The sequence below is a fragment of the Ictidomys tridecemlineatus genome, chromosome 6, assembly GCF_052094955.1.
Source record: "Ictidomys tridecemlineatus isolate mIctTri1 chromosome 6, mIctTri1.hap1, whole genome shotgun sequence".
NCBI classification, from domain to species: Eukaryota; Metazoa; Chordata; class Mammalia; order Rodentia; family Sciuridae; genus Ictidomys; species Ictidomys tridecemlineatus.
Genome location: NC_135482.1, coordinates 49,780,997 through 49,794,636, shown reverse-complemented (window position 1 = coordinate 49,794,636; position 13,640 = coordinate 49,780,997). Strand labels below are relative to the sequence as shown.

The 13,640-nt window shown below is 41.6% G+C and overlaps 1 long non-coding RNA gene across 1 annotated transcript in view; it reads left to right on the top strand.

Moving 5' to 3' along the window:
• The first annotated feature begins 1,026 nt into the window (after window positions 1-1,026).
• Window positions 1,027-13,640, top strand: part of LOC144378627 (uncharacterized) — an 86,172-nt gene continuing 73,558 nt past the window's right edge. The window contains exon 1 of the long non-coding RNA XR_013440534.1: window positions 1,027-1,388. This is a non-coding gene — a long non-coding RNA (uncharacterized LOC144378627). The remainder of the gene's footprint in view (window positions 1,389-13,640) is intronic.

Genomic DNA, 13,640 nt, shown 5'->3' with positions numbered 1-13,640 from the left:
CACCACCAATGCCTGGACTCCTCAGAATACCCTGGGCCCAGGCCTGTAGTTCTTGCTTGGCATCTACAATGACAACCGGATGGCCCTTTGGTTCCCAGTGGTTGGGCTTTGTTTACTGTCACGTCTCCCTTCTTACTATCTAACATTACTTATGTTCCTGACTATTGTCTGTCTCATTTTCTCTGGATGTCATTTCCTTGACAGAGGGCTGCTGCCCGTCTTATCACTTTTTCTACAGGGTTGGTCGGAGAACGAACACATAAAATCTAATGCTGAAAGCCAGGTTGGAGAAGAAATTTGAACCTGAGTTGAGGATGTGTTAGCAAATCTGAGACATCCAGCAGACAACGGGAAATATAAAGATATCCAACTTATTCATTTAAAATGATTACGGAGGCACATGCTATGTGCCAGACACTGTGTAAGGTGATTTAGATATCGTTTTGACTTTCCACCTCCGATGTCCAAGCCCAGGAATAGAACACCCAGACCAAGTTCTCAACTTACTTCTGCCAATTTGCTGTGTGGGTTGGGCCAAATCGCTTAACCTCTCTCTGTACAAAGCAGGGGAGTTGATATTCCACCACCTCCCAGGGCAGTTGTAAGGATTAATTGGCATTTATAGAGTGCTTTGTGATCCAGAGATGAAAGGTCTTCTGCTTCTGCCAAATCGCATGATTACAGCAGTGTGGTAGGATGAATGATTTAGAGCTTATGAAGGACTTTGAAGATGAAAAGAAACTAAGTCTTATTATGATTTCTTTTAGCTCCTAGGCAGCACTGACCTCAAGGTTTATGTGCCCCTGAGTCTTTCCGGCACCACTAGGATTCTCTGTCTTTTTCTTGTTCTTCCTCAGAAGTTATGTTGGCCTGTGGATTTCTAAATTTTGCATAATTTCTAAAAGAAAAACTCAAGGCAGCATCCTGTGTTATAGACACACAAATTCAATGAGCCTAGGGCTATGGGAGGAGGGGGATGAGAAGGAGAAAGAAGGGGAGGAGGAGGAGGAGGAGGAGAAGGAGGAGGGCAGCACAGAGTAGATTTTTCTCTGACCCTCTGATTACTGGACTTAGATCCAGGGCTCACTGATGGTTGGTACCAGTGAGTTCTATTGAAAGAACAAAATAGAGCCAGTAGTGACCAAATGAAAGGGTAGTTGGAAGCATTAATTTGTTGGATGTTAGCTTTTAAAAATATGTTCAGAACCAATGTCTCTGGGGACATATTAAAACTTCCTCCGTTGGGACAAAACACTGACCTATACTGCATACGTTTCTAGAGTCTTCACTCCCTTGAGGGCCTCCAAGATTCCACCTCAGGAGGTAAAGATTCCATCTGGCCTACAGCACCCTGAAGTCTGAATTCTCAGGACTGGGAAGATGATCAGGTACCAGTGGAATATAGTTAGGTCAGGGCCATATAGAAAGGAGGGGGCAGGGTTCTGGGACTGGGATAACAAACTGTATGGAGTTCACTTTAAAGAATCTCACTTGAAAGGAGTCCCTCCCTTTCTTCCTTCCTTCCTTCTTTCTTCAAAGCCTACTTGGGACAGAAAATTTGAGATGGATGTTAACGGTATTAAAAAAAAAAAAAGGGTATGTGTCCTCTTACAGGAGGGTCCAGAAGCCCTGCCCAACTTGTCCTACCCGGAGGATAGGGCTGCACAGGACCAGGTGCTGTGTGCCTACTGATTCCACCTGACTGGGAGGTCTTGCTGCAGACGTTTATGTGGTGTTCTTAATATGGAAGGACTTGGTTCTGGAGATAATATGCCCAGATTCGATCCCATCTTGGTTATATTCATATCTCAGCTCCGTTCAAAAGAAACCCATAGCTGGGCTCACCGATACATGCCAGTAATCCCAGTGACTCGGGAGGCTGAGGCAGGAGGACCATGAGTTCAAAGCCAGCCTCAGCAAAGGCAGTGAGCAACTCAGTGAGACCCTGTCTCTAATAAACTACAAAATAGGGCTGGGGATGTGGCTCAGTGGTTGGGTGCCCCTGAGTTTAATCCCTGGCACCAAAGAAAGAAAGAAACCCATAAAACAAGGAATTTTCAATTTCTTAATGCCAAAAGGAAAAGAAGATTTACCTTTATTAGCGCTTTTGAAACCTGGCTGTTGGATAAAGATAGTTTACTTTAGTTGACTAGTCTCGAACTTTCCCCACTTGCCCATGTCTCTTTCCACCTCATCCATTCAAGCCCGTTTTTCTGTATTCTTCTAGAGCCAACACTTGTAGCCGGGAGAGGGGCCATGATTTTTCCTCAGTCCATTGCCCGACTTGGTAATGGAGAATGGAGGTTGGCTTTTGGAAAGCACAAAGCAAAAGCAATTTAAGTCAACGATCAGAGTGACAACACAGAGTCTCCCCAGGATAATGCCTGTCGCTGTGTAAAATGCACTATTGTGCTCGGTTTCAAGTAAAGGGTACAAGGCATTTCTGGCCAGAACAATTTGGTTCTGAAGGGCGCGTATCTGACTGCCAAGTGAGAAAGCACCCACGTCCCAGTGAGAGTGGATGCGAGAGGAAATTTTTTTTGTCCATTATTTCAAAGTCTTTTAGTAATTCACCAACAGGCAGGCTATTCAGTAACATAATTGAGTTTTCCATTTATAAACAGTGATATAACAACATAGTAGTTTGATCCAAGATTCTGTCCCAGTATGTCCCACTTCCTGGCAGTTATTTTAAATGGTGCAACGGAGCTTTATTGGATTTGGGGAATATTTCTCTATCCAGTGCTCTCTGAAGTCATAAGATTGCTTGATGAAAGGTGCCTTGTGAAAACACTGCCTTGTTTTAAGAAAATGTAAATCAACTTTTATAGTTAGTTTTCTTCCGTATTTGTATTAATATTTGCTTGGGGAATAGCAAGAGTTGTGTGCTTTTGAAGCACAGTTTCATTATATATTCATTATTGTATTATTTTTTTTATCATCTCTGAAGCTTGTTCCCAGTACTCTTCTATATAACTTGTTTTTGTTATGTCTGATTCTAATTTTAGCCATAAACCACTGTGGTTTAATGGGTTTAAATCACCGGAAGGACATGTGCCAAATTAAAGGCTTGTTTGTAATTTTTTTTAATGCTATATATTTTAACCCTCTCCTCTTGCTGAGGAAAACTAGGTTTCTATAAAAATGTATACTTCAAAATATTTTTAATGCATGGCTTTGGAAGAAGTCTGAGAATGCTACACAATGCAGGAGAGGGCTGGGGGATCTTTTGTTAGAGAAACATAAAAATGAAATATTTATATGATTGGGCCCAGGCTTTAAAGCACTTTTTCCTCTAGAAAATAAATGCTGCCACATTTCATTTCTGTAAGTCTGCTGTCTAACCTAGTTGCTATCGCTGTCTTCGTTATTTAATTATAGGCCTAAGGAGTCGCTGGAGAAGGAGGGCAAATGGTCCTACAATAGATTTTATTTATTGGTTGTGGTCAGGTTGGGGACCCCTGGGAAGCAGGCAGTTTGCAAGAATAGCATATTCTAGATGCTGCTTGCCTTATTCAAAGAACCAGTTATTTAACCATCGGTTCAGCAGCTGCCCGACTGTCCACAGGTGTAGCACACCGAATGTCATTATTCCTTAAGGGGAGTCCACCTAAAAATTATCTGGGTACACATGGAAAAAAATCACCCAAATTAGAGTTGGGGTGGAAAGTGTGGTTTGGCTAGCCAGTGAGACTCGACTGCCTACTAGATTTGGAATTTTAATTTTGAGTTGCATGATAAAATAAAAAGGGGTCTATAGGAATTGAAACTAGAAGCAACATTTTGTGTGGCTGTGTATTTTTTCTGGGGAAAGCATGGATGCGTCTTGAGATTCCCTCACGAGCCACAGCCCTGAAAAGCTGAGAACTCTTTCCAAAGCAGATGACTCAGTCTTCCCCACACGGTGGACCAGCCTAGACAGTCACCCACATGTGGCGTCTGCCAGGGAGGAGTGCCAGCCCATGGATGAGCACTGCGTTGATTTATTGTGAGCTTGAATGGAGAGTGGGGACCACACTGATTCCTAAAAGCCTCAGCAGGTGGTGTAAATGGGTGGAGGGAAACTGGTGACATAGTGACCACTAGGGAGATGTACCTTCTTTCTCTGGGATAAGTTTTTGCCAACCAATGGTGAAGCATGCCAGCTGCATGTTTATGTGTCACCGATTGTTTAAATGTCAGCAACTAATTCAAAAATTTGAAGAACGTGGAACAAACCACACAGGTTTGCAGGACGGATTTGACTACAATCCTTTGGTCGGTCACCTTTCTGCCAGAGCAGTAGCTTCCATTGGAAGCAAACTAAGGGCTCCATTTTCGTAATGTGTATTTGCTAACAGCTTCTTTTCTGTTCTAGAATGAAATCCATAGATGATACAATTAACATGCATAAATTAAGAGCAGGAACAACAATTAATATACTGCCTCAACTGGGATGCAATGGGAGAATAACAGGATAGAAATTTGAAAAAGTGTATTTAAACACTCAGATATGACTAGACTGGAAATCAAAAGAGCCCCTATCGATGTGCAGAATGCTCCCTTAGAAGCAGAACTGACATCGTGGAAAACCATAATGGCAGAGGATTCTTCCTCATATAAATCCAATCTCACATCCTTGAACTTTTTACTCATCAATCTTAGCTCTGCTCTCTTGTGCCACATAGGTCACATTTCATGTTGCCTTTATGAGACGACTTTTCAAAAATATGAAGAATTTCTCTCTCTCTCTCCTCACAGCCTTCTCGTGGCCAGACCTTGTCTTCTCTGGCCAAACATTTCTAGTTCCTTCAACTACTCTTGACATAGTTCACCTCCCAGGACCTCCCATGCAGCCCTGGTCCATCCGTCATTCTCTTTTTCTTAAGTCTGGGAGTCTGAACCCCCAGTCCTGGCTCCATCCTGCATGGCAGGCTGTGTCTGAGCTGCCCTGTCCTTCTCCTCCCCAGCTCCAGTCAGTGGACAGTTATAGGAGAATGTCTTGGGTTGTGTTGTTCCTGTGGCTGTCATGGTCATTCTTGATGTCACATAGGAAAGGAAGCCCTTCGGCATGCTGGGATGTCCCTTGGACATTAAATTACATCTGTGCATCTGAAATTGTGAGATTTGACTATGCTTGACCTATAGAAAAAGCTCATAACCTACTATCTTTATTAGTGCTGTTAATTGCAACCACATCTCCATTGTGGGTTCATTTGAACAGGGTCCTTGCTGTTTCCATCACATTCTGAGTGTTGACACTGTCCGTGCAACTAATCAGCATCCTCTCAGGGCTCTGATTTATAGACGCAACCCTTAGAGGAGACATCAGGCGCTGTTGAAATCACTGGCTTTAGCTGTTTTGTCCTAATGCGCTATTTCCGTATCAGCTCTAGAGTGAAACTCAGCCTCTTCTTTAAATCTACAAAATGTTGATTACATTAAGAATCCTGAGTTGTCCAGAGAAATGGAAAGTAGAATGGTGGGGAATTGCCAGGGGACAAAGGGGGAGATAATAGGTCAAAGTGCACAAACTTGTTGTAAGATGAATGATTTCTGAGGATCTAATGTATAGCATGGGAACTCTACTTAAGAGTACTGTATTATATACTGAAAACTTGCTAAGAGAAGTAATGCTAAGTATTCTCACCACACATACACCAATATAACTATGTGAGGGATGGGTATGTCAGTTTGGTGGTGGTAATCATTACCAAATATATATGTATACCATGATATCACTTTGTACACATCAAATACCCACAATTTTTATTTATCAATTATGCTTCAATAAATCCAGAAACAAAGCTGACAAAAAGTTCATAGGTTTTGGCTTTATTAAAAAAAATTTTGTGTGTCAATAGGAGTTGACAACATTGCAGAGTATATTGATTTTTATCATCTCACTGATGATATTTTTATCATATTTTTATCATCTCTTCCTCACTCCTTCCTCCTGGATTGCCCATGAAACTTCAAAAGTTCTTTCCTCTTTGATGCAGAATATTGTGCTCTCAGGTCTGCAGCTTTTGTTCTAGCTATTGCATAGGACCTGCCCAGGGGATGGGGGTGGAGTCCAGAGAGAGTGTCACTGGACACTCCAGTCTTCATTAACGTCACTTCTCATACTGAAATATTTCCCTCCTTATGAGTTTCTCAGGCCAATTGTGGGAATTATTTTCTCTGTTGCAGTAAAGCATTTGTGTGCTTTATTCTGTCTACCTATCTGGAAGGAGTATATTTATTATCTATTTGTGCAGTCTTCCCACATCCATTGGTTGAGTGCCTACTCTGTGCTAGGGAAGGGTCTTCCCGTTGGGGATAGCCAGGCCTTACTTTAAGGAAATGGTATTTTGGTGTCCGGCAGAAGAGTTCACAGACAAGTCAACCTAGCATGTCTTGGTGGCATTGTCATTGGCTCTTATGGTTGCACAAAAGAAGAACATATAATCTAGTCTTCAGAGACCAGGGAAGTCCTGGCACATTAAACAATCTTGCAAGATGAGCAGGAATTAGCTAGGTGAAGGAGGGGAGAAAGGGAGGCCCAAGGAGTTTGAGGAGCATGTGTAAATGTATAGAGTGAGACCTGAAGCCTATTTCTAAGGAAATCAGTCCTGGCCAAACTCAGGAATGATGGTCAGGGCTCTACCCATGAAAGCTGAGCACCCCCAACTGTCATTTGTCCTACAATAAAGGTCCATGTACATTGTTTGTGAAATTTCTTTGTCAGAGCATTTACCCCTAGCATCAAGAACTTTATTTTTATCCTTTTCCTATCAAATTTCTGTTCTTTCCCTTCCTGCCACTTAGCAGTACATATAGAAACAAAATTATTTGAGGTCTCTCTGAGACCTCATCTCTGTTAATAAAAATCAGGGTTCTGTGTTATGGATGTATTCCAGGTAGAGCTTTTCTTTGATTTTTCTCTGTCCTGGTGACTGAGGTTGAACTGGTCTAAGTTCAGACTCCATTTGCCCCATTTCCAGCTGTCTGATCTAGGGCAAAATATTGAATCTTCTGAATCTAAGTTTCTTTGTCTTAAGATGGGGATGGAATAGTTCCTGCTGTAGACAGCTGTCATGTGAGGCAATGCCTAATGCAGGAAAAGTATTCAAAAATGATGGCTTTTGTCTTCATCCTTATTAAGACTTTACTGAATCCCACTGACTGAATGGGAAGAGGGTGGCTGCAGAATTTTCTTCCTATGCAGGGTACAAAGTAGTTGAGACTTGAGTAAATGTGAGAAGCCACTGAAACAAGTCCCCAAGAAAGTTTGATCTCGTGTTTTCTTATCAAGAAAATGAGGGAAGGAGCTGCCAGCCTCTGAGTCTCCCTCTGCAAAATAAGAGTTGGGTGAAATGATGGTTTAAATCCATTTCAACCTATGGAAGGTGGTATAGCTCAGGTGGAGTATATGCTTAGCATGCACAAGGCCTTGGGGATTAGTCCCCAGCACCAAAAAAAAAACAAAAAACAAAAAACCAGAAACAACCTTTTGCATTTCATTCATTTCAGCTTCCAGAATATCGCCAATTAATGGATATTGATTATAAAAGTACAGAACTTCTAAATAATGGTTACATGTTAGAGATCCTAGGAAGTTTTTAAGACCTTTTAACATCAGGGTTCTACTCCAGACATTTTAAGTCAAACTCATTGGGTCACTTTATGGGGTAGCCAGCATTGAGGGTTACTCTGATAGCTAGAGTAGGGGTCTTTGATATCAACTTATAGTATCACTTACAGTAAGTAATCAAAGCTAGAGAATTAGATGTCAGAAGTAATACCAACAATTGCTTTTATTGTTTGCTTCAAGGTTTTTTTTCCTGAAGTGAATAATTAGACTTTTAAGAGATGTATGTAATTGCAAGTCTTTGAATTTCCTTTATTAAAATATTCATAGCATAAAGATATATGTTGGCAATTATGTTTTTAATTAGAATGAGAATGTGTGTAAAGCTCTTTCACAGAAATGCATACTAAATCTGTTTAGAGAAACTTACTTGTAAGACTTTTTCATTCCAATTCAGGCTTTGGCTTCCATTCAAGAGAAGCCACTACAATGAAATATTTCCTGACACTATGTGGAAACAGCTGTCCTTGATGTGTGTATTCTTATTTATGCCAGGGTCCCTAAAAGCTTCCACAAATAAAACCTAGGTTTTTTTTTTTCAATGAAAACTATTTCAAAATGGAAGAGGGTTGTATGTCATGTTGACCCAGAAATAGCATGATTATAATGAGCCCAACATGGGAGAGGGCTTAAAGTCTCAGGTCTTCATGGGAAACGCTTTTCCTTCACTATAATTGGAGGGGAAGCGTAATGGTATTTTAGCACGACAGTTTCCTAATGTGTACTTATTGAACTTCAGTATGTGTGGTCTCCTAAAAAATTCCACAGGAGAAATTTCACAAATTATGAATGCATATGTTCACTTCTGAGAAGGATAATAACTATAAAACTTGTTTGATAGCTTGTTTTTTTTTTTAGTTTTATTATTATGTAGTAGACATTCTTGTCAAAACCTGTGATCTCACGTCATTGCCCGTTTTCCCACAGAAATGGAAAGTAGAAACGGAAGTGGGAAAATGTAACAGTGGTCCACTTTATATTTTGGATGTAGTAGCCCTTGCTGCTCTGCCACTGCTATTTGGTTTTAAAACAGTTTCTACCTTTTCTCTCTCCTACCTCCTCCCTAATCTCTCCATCCCTAATCTTCCCCTCCCTAATCTCAGGATAACTTTTGTTCTCTATCCTAATCAAATATTAAGGGCCCTTGAGCAGCTGCCCACCACAGGAATGAATTTAAATTTGGAACTTCTGGGATGGGACCAAAAGGTCTAAGAAATGACTTCCCGATTAACAGGTGAATTACGACTCTGGAAAGTTGTTGCAATGGGCAAAGGTGCTACATATGCAGTTGAGGGGAGAAATAAAGAATGTCCATGTGCTAATGCCCTTTTCAATGTTTTATTCACTCAAAATCACTCAATACAATTTCACTGTATAGGTTCTTAATCAAGAAATGACAATCCTTTAGGCTGGGCACTACAAACACAATAATTCAGACGGATTAAAAGCAATAAACACAACTAATTCAAAGCAAACAAATTCTAAGTTAACTCTAAGCACAGCAACACTCTTAATCAAGACAGACCTATTACAGACATTCCCTCTGCATGCTAAGTTTAAGTGCTAGATTTAAAGTCTTAAGTTTTAGATCTTAAGTCCAGAAGATGCACACTCAGACCACAGTGATCAGGACAAGAACCGATGGAGGCTTCTCTCAGTGTGGAGTTGATGGCTGGTTGAGGAAACGGTCCTAAGGAGAAGTCGCCATTCTCACAGGGGTCAAGAGGCTGTAGAGTTTGAGAGCATGAGGACAATGCAGAGGATCAGGAAAATGATGAGAAGAGTTGGGATGTCATTCCAGGTCCTCATCAGACTCTCCAGCACGTGTGCATCAGTATCGGCTGGCTTGAATGTCTGTTCATTTGTTCCATTATTAATACTAAATTTTGGGGCTTCTGTGCACCCTTTTGGTCCCTATAAGCTGATACCAGGTTTCTTAGTGTCATCTCACATCTTAGAGTCAGGGCCTATGATCTGATGGTTTCCACCCTGGTATTACCCTTCTGACTCTTATCAGGGTTAAGGCAAATGACATGTTTATATCAAGTGACTTCACTCTGACTCTTATCAGCATTGTGGAAAGGGACTTGTTTTATCAGGCTATCCCTTGTGACATATTGAAGGGCTCTGTGGGCTTGTGCCTGGTGAGACTACAGGTTTATTTTAAAATGGAGTTGCTTAGGCTGAGGCCATCCTTACAAATGTAGACTTCGAATCACCTCCTTAAAACCCCCTTGTTCTCCCTAATGGGCAGAACCACAGACTCTGGGACTTGAATTCCCTGTGTTTCTCCTTTGCTAGCAAAAGCAATAAAACTTCTTTATCCTTTTTCTAAAAAACAAAACAAAATAAACAAAATCCTGAGATTTCCATAATCAATTTAAGGACTAAATAATATTCTTCATTTATGAATATATCAGAGTTTATTTCACCAATTTCCTATTTCTGGCCAGTTAGCTTGCATTCACCTTTTCCTGGGCTAAATAACACTGCAATGAACATCTTTGTCTTTGTATCTTCTTGTCTTTTCATTTTTTTGTGGTACTAGGGATTGAACCCAGGGGCACTTGGCCACAAAATAGGGCCACATCCCCAGCTCTATTTTGTATTTTATTAGAGTCAGGGTCTCACCGAGTTACTTAGTGCCTCACTTATGCTGAGGCTGGCATTGAACTTGAGATCCTCCTGCCTCAGCCTCCTGAGCTGCTGGGATTACAGGCACGCGCCACCACACCCAGCTCTGCCGGGTTTCTGTTCTTGCCACTAAAAGGCTCAGGGGTCACTCTAGTTAAACTGGGCTAACTGGGCTGCACGAAATAACCACACAAGAGACACAAATACCTTTTTCTTTGGGGTCGCTGTGACGGCTTCTCTGACCTTAAGGGTCCGCAGAAAAAGAGAGAGACCAAGAGCACGCGCTGACCCCTTTTATTGAGGAGAAGCTATTCAAATGGGGCAAGGGGTCAGGTGTCAGGGGGCTGAGTTTATCTTCATGATGTCCACTGTCAGCAGGTTGACTGACACCTGGGTAGGCCACACCCAAGGGCACAGTAAGAGAAGGGGACACACACAAGGCACTTCCCTGGAAGATTCTATCCTAAACAGGGCAAGGGGTTATATTACAAAGGAACAGGTAAGCCTAGCTTCACCCATGGGGCTGTAGCAAGACACACCCATTTCTGTGAGTGAGCGCCTCAGCACCCAGCTGGGGAGTGTAACTCAGTCACCTGTAAGGTTGGCCTCCCACACAGCTCATCTTCCTTTCTTGAGACAATGAATTCCTAGAAATGAATTCAAAAAAGTGGAATTACTGAGTCAAACAGTGTTCATCCTTTTAAGGATTTTGATACATTTAACAAAATTTGTACTGAAGGCTATATTTATACTCCTAGTGAAAGTTATTCTTTATTTAGCAAACACTTTTCAGCAACACAGAGTCATCATCTGCTGCGTTTTTGTTTTTTTAAAAAACCAAAGTAAAAAATCTCCCTTAATAACTCAACAAATAGCTTCCAAACTCCTCAGGCTCATTCTACAAGGTAAAATTCTAGAGAGTGCCAAACACACTGAAGCAACCAGAGTGGAGGACAGGGGGGGATGCAGAGGAGAAAGAGGTTGTTGAGAATATGGGCTTAGAAGAAAGGAATACGTGTTCCACTTGTCAGTGTCTAAGAACAATGCACTTCCTCTTAGAGACAAGCTGGGGTTGAAAAGAAGGGAAAACTAGAAATTCCACTTAAAATTTCACTGGGTCTCGTATTTGAGGTTGGCAGCGCCCAGGCATGCCAGATGGCTTTGTCCATTCTTTTGAACTCTCCCTTTTGATTGTCTTTAAATTTCCTCATTTCACCTGTTCTGGGTTTATTGGCTGGAAAACAAGCAGGTGAACATATTAGCTCCTCTGAAGGCACCAGTAGACTACAGGAAATTTATGTCCAGGTTAGGAATCATATAACATGACTACATGCTGCACATTTATGAGCAAGTTAAGCCACAGGGAATTTTATACGGGGATTTATGACACCAAGTTCTAGCAGGCGCATTCTGAGGCGTGTGCAGGGAAAAATTTAAAAAAGGGAAAAAAAAATCTCTGCCTATTGTATTGATTCAAATACTTCAATTGATGGGAAAAACATGTAAGGGTTTTATTCTGCAAATTGCCTATGAGTTCAGAGAAGAGACAGGAAAACATAAATATTATAAGCCCACCACTCCTCCTTCCCCAGGTATTAAAGTCATATATGAGTTTGGATGAAGTCATTTCAGTTTTCTAGGCATGTGTGTACAGACTAGAATTATCTACGGGCATTTAATGGGATGTTTTAGCAAAGTCTATCCCTATTAATTCCAGGAAGGAGGAGGAAAGAAAGGAGAAGCATGTGTGGGGTTGAGAGGGCAAGACTTCTACATCCCCTAAAAAACTGACCTACACCTCCTGTATCCGTCCCTACAGCCCATAAAAGCCAGCACAAAGGGGAGCAGCAGCTGGAATCATTCAGCAAAGGAACGACTTTCAGAGGCCTGGCTAGCAGCAGGTGGAATATACATTAGGGTCTTTTATTCTTCAAATAGTACTTATTTTCAGTGGGAAGCAATGTGACTCTTATGTAGTCAATAAAGAGTAAGGGCATTTGTGCTTTTAGCCAGTGCAGCTGATTAGTTGTGATGATTCCAGCATCTCACTGTTCCCAGCATGGCTCAGAAAACATCGAATTAGAGGGCGGGAGGACCCGGGTCTTGGTGGCAGAGTGATTTCTCAGACCATGCTGAGGTCTCTAGGAACATGGCTCAGTGGCCAGAACAGCTTGGAGTGACTGGGCTGCTGGGACAGTGGTTGCTTGGAAAACTGTTTTTTTTTTTTTTTTTTTTCATACCTGTCTGCTTCTCTGTTCTATGGTTCTGGAGGCTAGAAGTCCGAGATCAAGGTGCCAGCAGACCCAGTGTCTGCTGAGGATTTTCATTTTTGGTTCTCAGAGGCTGACTCTTGCTCACATGGTGGAAGGAGTGAGGGTCTCTCCCAGTTCTCTTTTATGAGAGCACGGATCCTAATCACCCTCCAAAGGACTCACCTGTTTTTTTTCCTTTTGAGAGAGAGAGAGAGAGAGAGAGAGAGAGAGAGAGAGAGAGAGAGAATTTTTAATATTTATTTTTTAGATTTCGGCAGACACAACATCTTTGTATGTGGTGCTGAGGATCAAACCCGGGCCGCACGCATGCCAGGCGAGCGTGCTACCGCTTGAGCCACATCCCCAGTCCTCTTTTTTTTTCTTTTAATTTGTTCTAATTAGTTATACATGACCGCAGAATGTATTTTGGTTCATTGTACACAAATGAGCACAGCTCTTCATTTCTCTGGTAGTATACAATGTAGAGTTGCACCACATGTGCAGTCAAACATGTACTTAGGGTAATGATGTCCATCTCATTCCACCATCTTTCCTCCTCTCATGTCTCTTCCTCCCACCCCACTTTGCCCAAAATTACTTATTCTTCCCATGCTCTGCACCCCACCCCCCTGCATTGTGGATTAGCATCCACTTATAAGGGAGAACATCTGGCCTTTGGTTTTTCAGGATTGGCTTACTTAGCTTAGCATGATATTCTCCAAATCCATCCATTTAACTGTAAATGTCATAGTTTTATTCTTTTTAAAGGCTGAGTAATATTCCATTGTGTGTGTGTGTGTGTGTGTGTGTGTGTGTATCACAGTTTCTTTATCCATTCATCTACTGAAGGGCATCTATGTGGCTTCCACTGTTTAGCTATTGTGAATTGAGCTGCTATAGACATCGATGTGGCTGCATCACTATAGTATGCTGATTTTTAAGTCCTTTGAGTATAGACTGAGGAATGGGACAACTGGGTTAAATGGTGGTTCCATTCAAAGTTTTTCCATATTGCTTTCCAGAACAGTTGCACCAATTTGCACCTCGAGGACTCACCTCTTAAAACCATCACTGTTGGGGGCATAGGATTTCAACATGTGACTTTGGGGCAGGAAGGAACAAACATTCAGAACACAACTGCA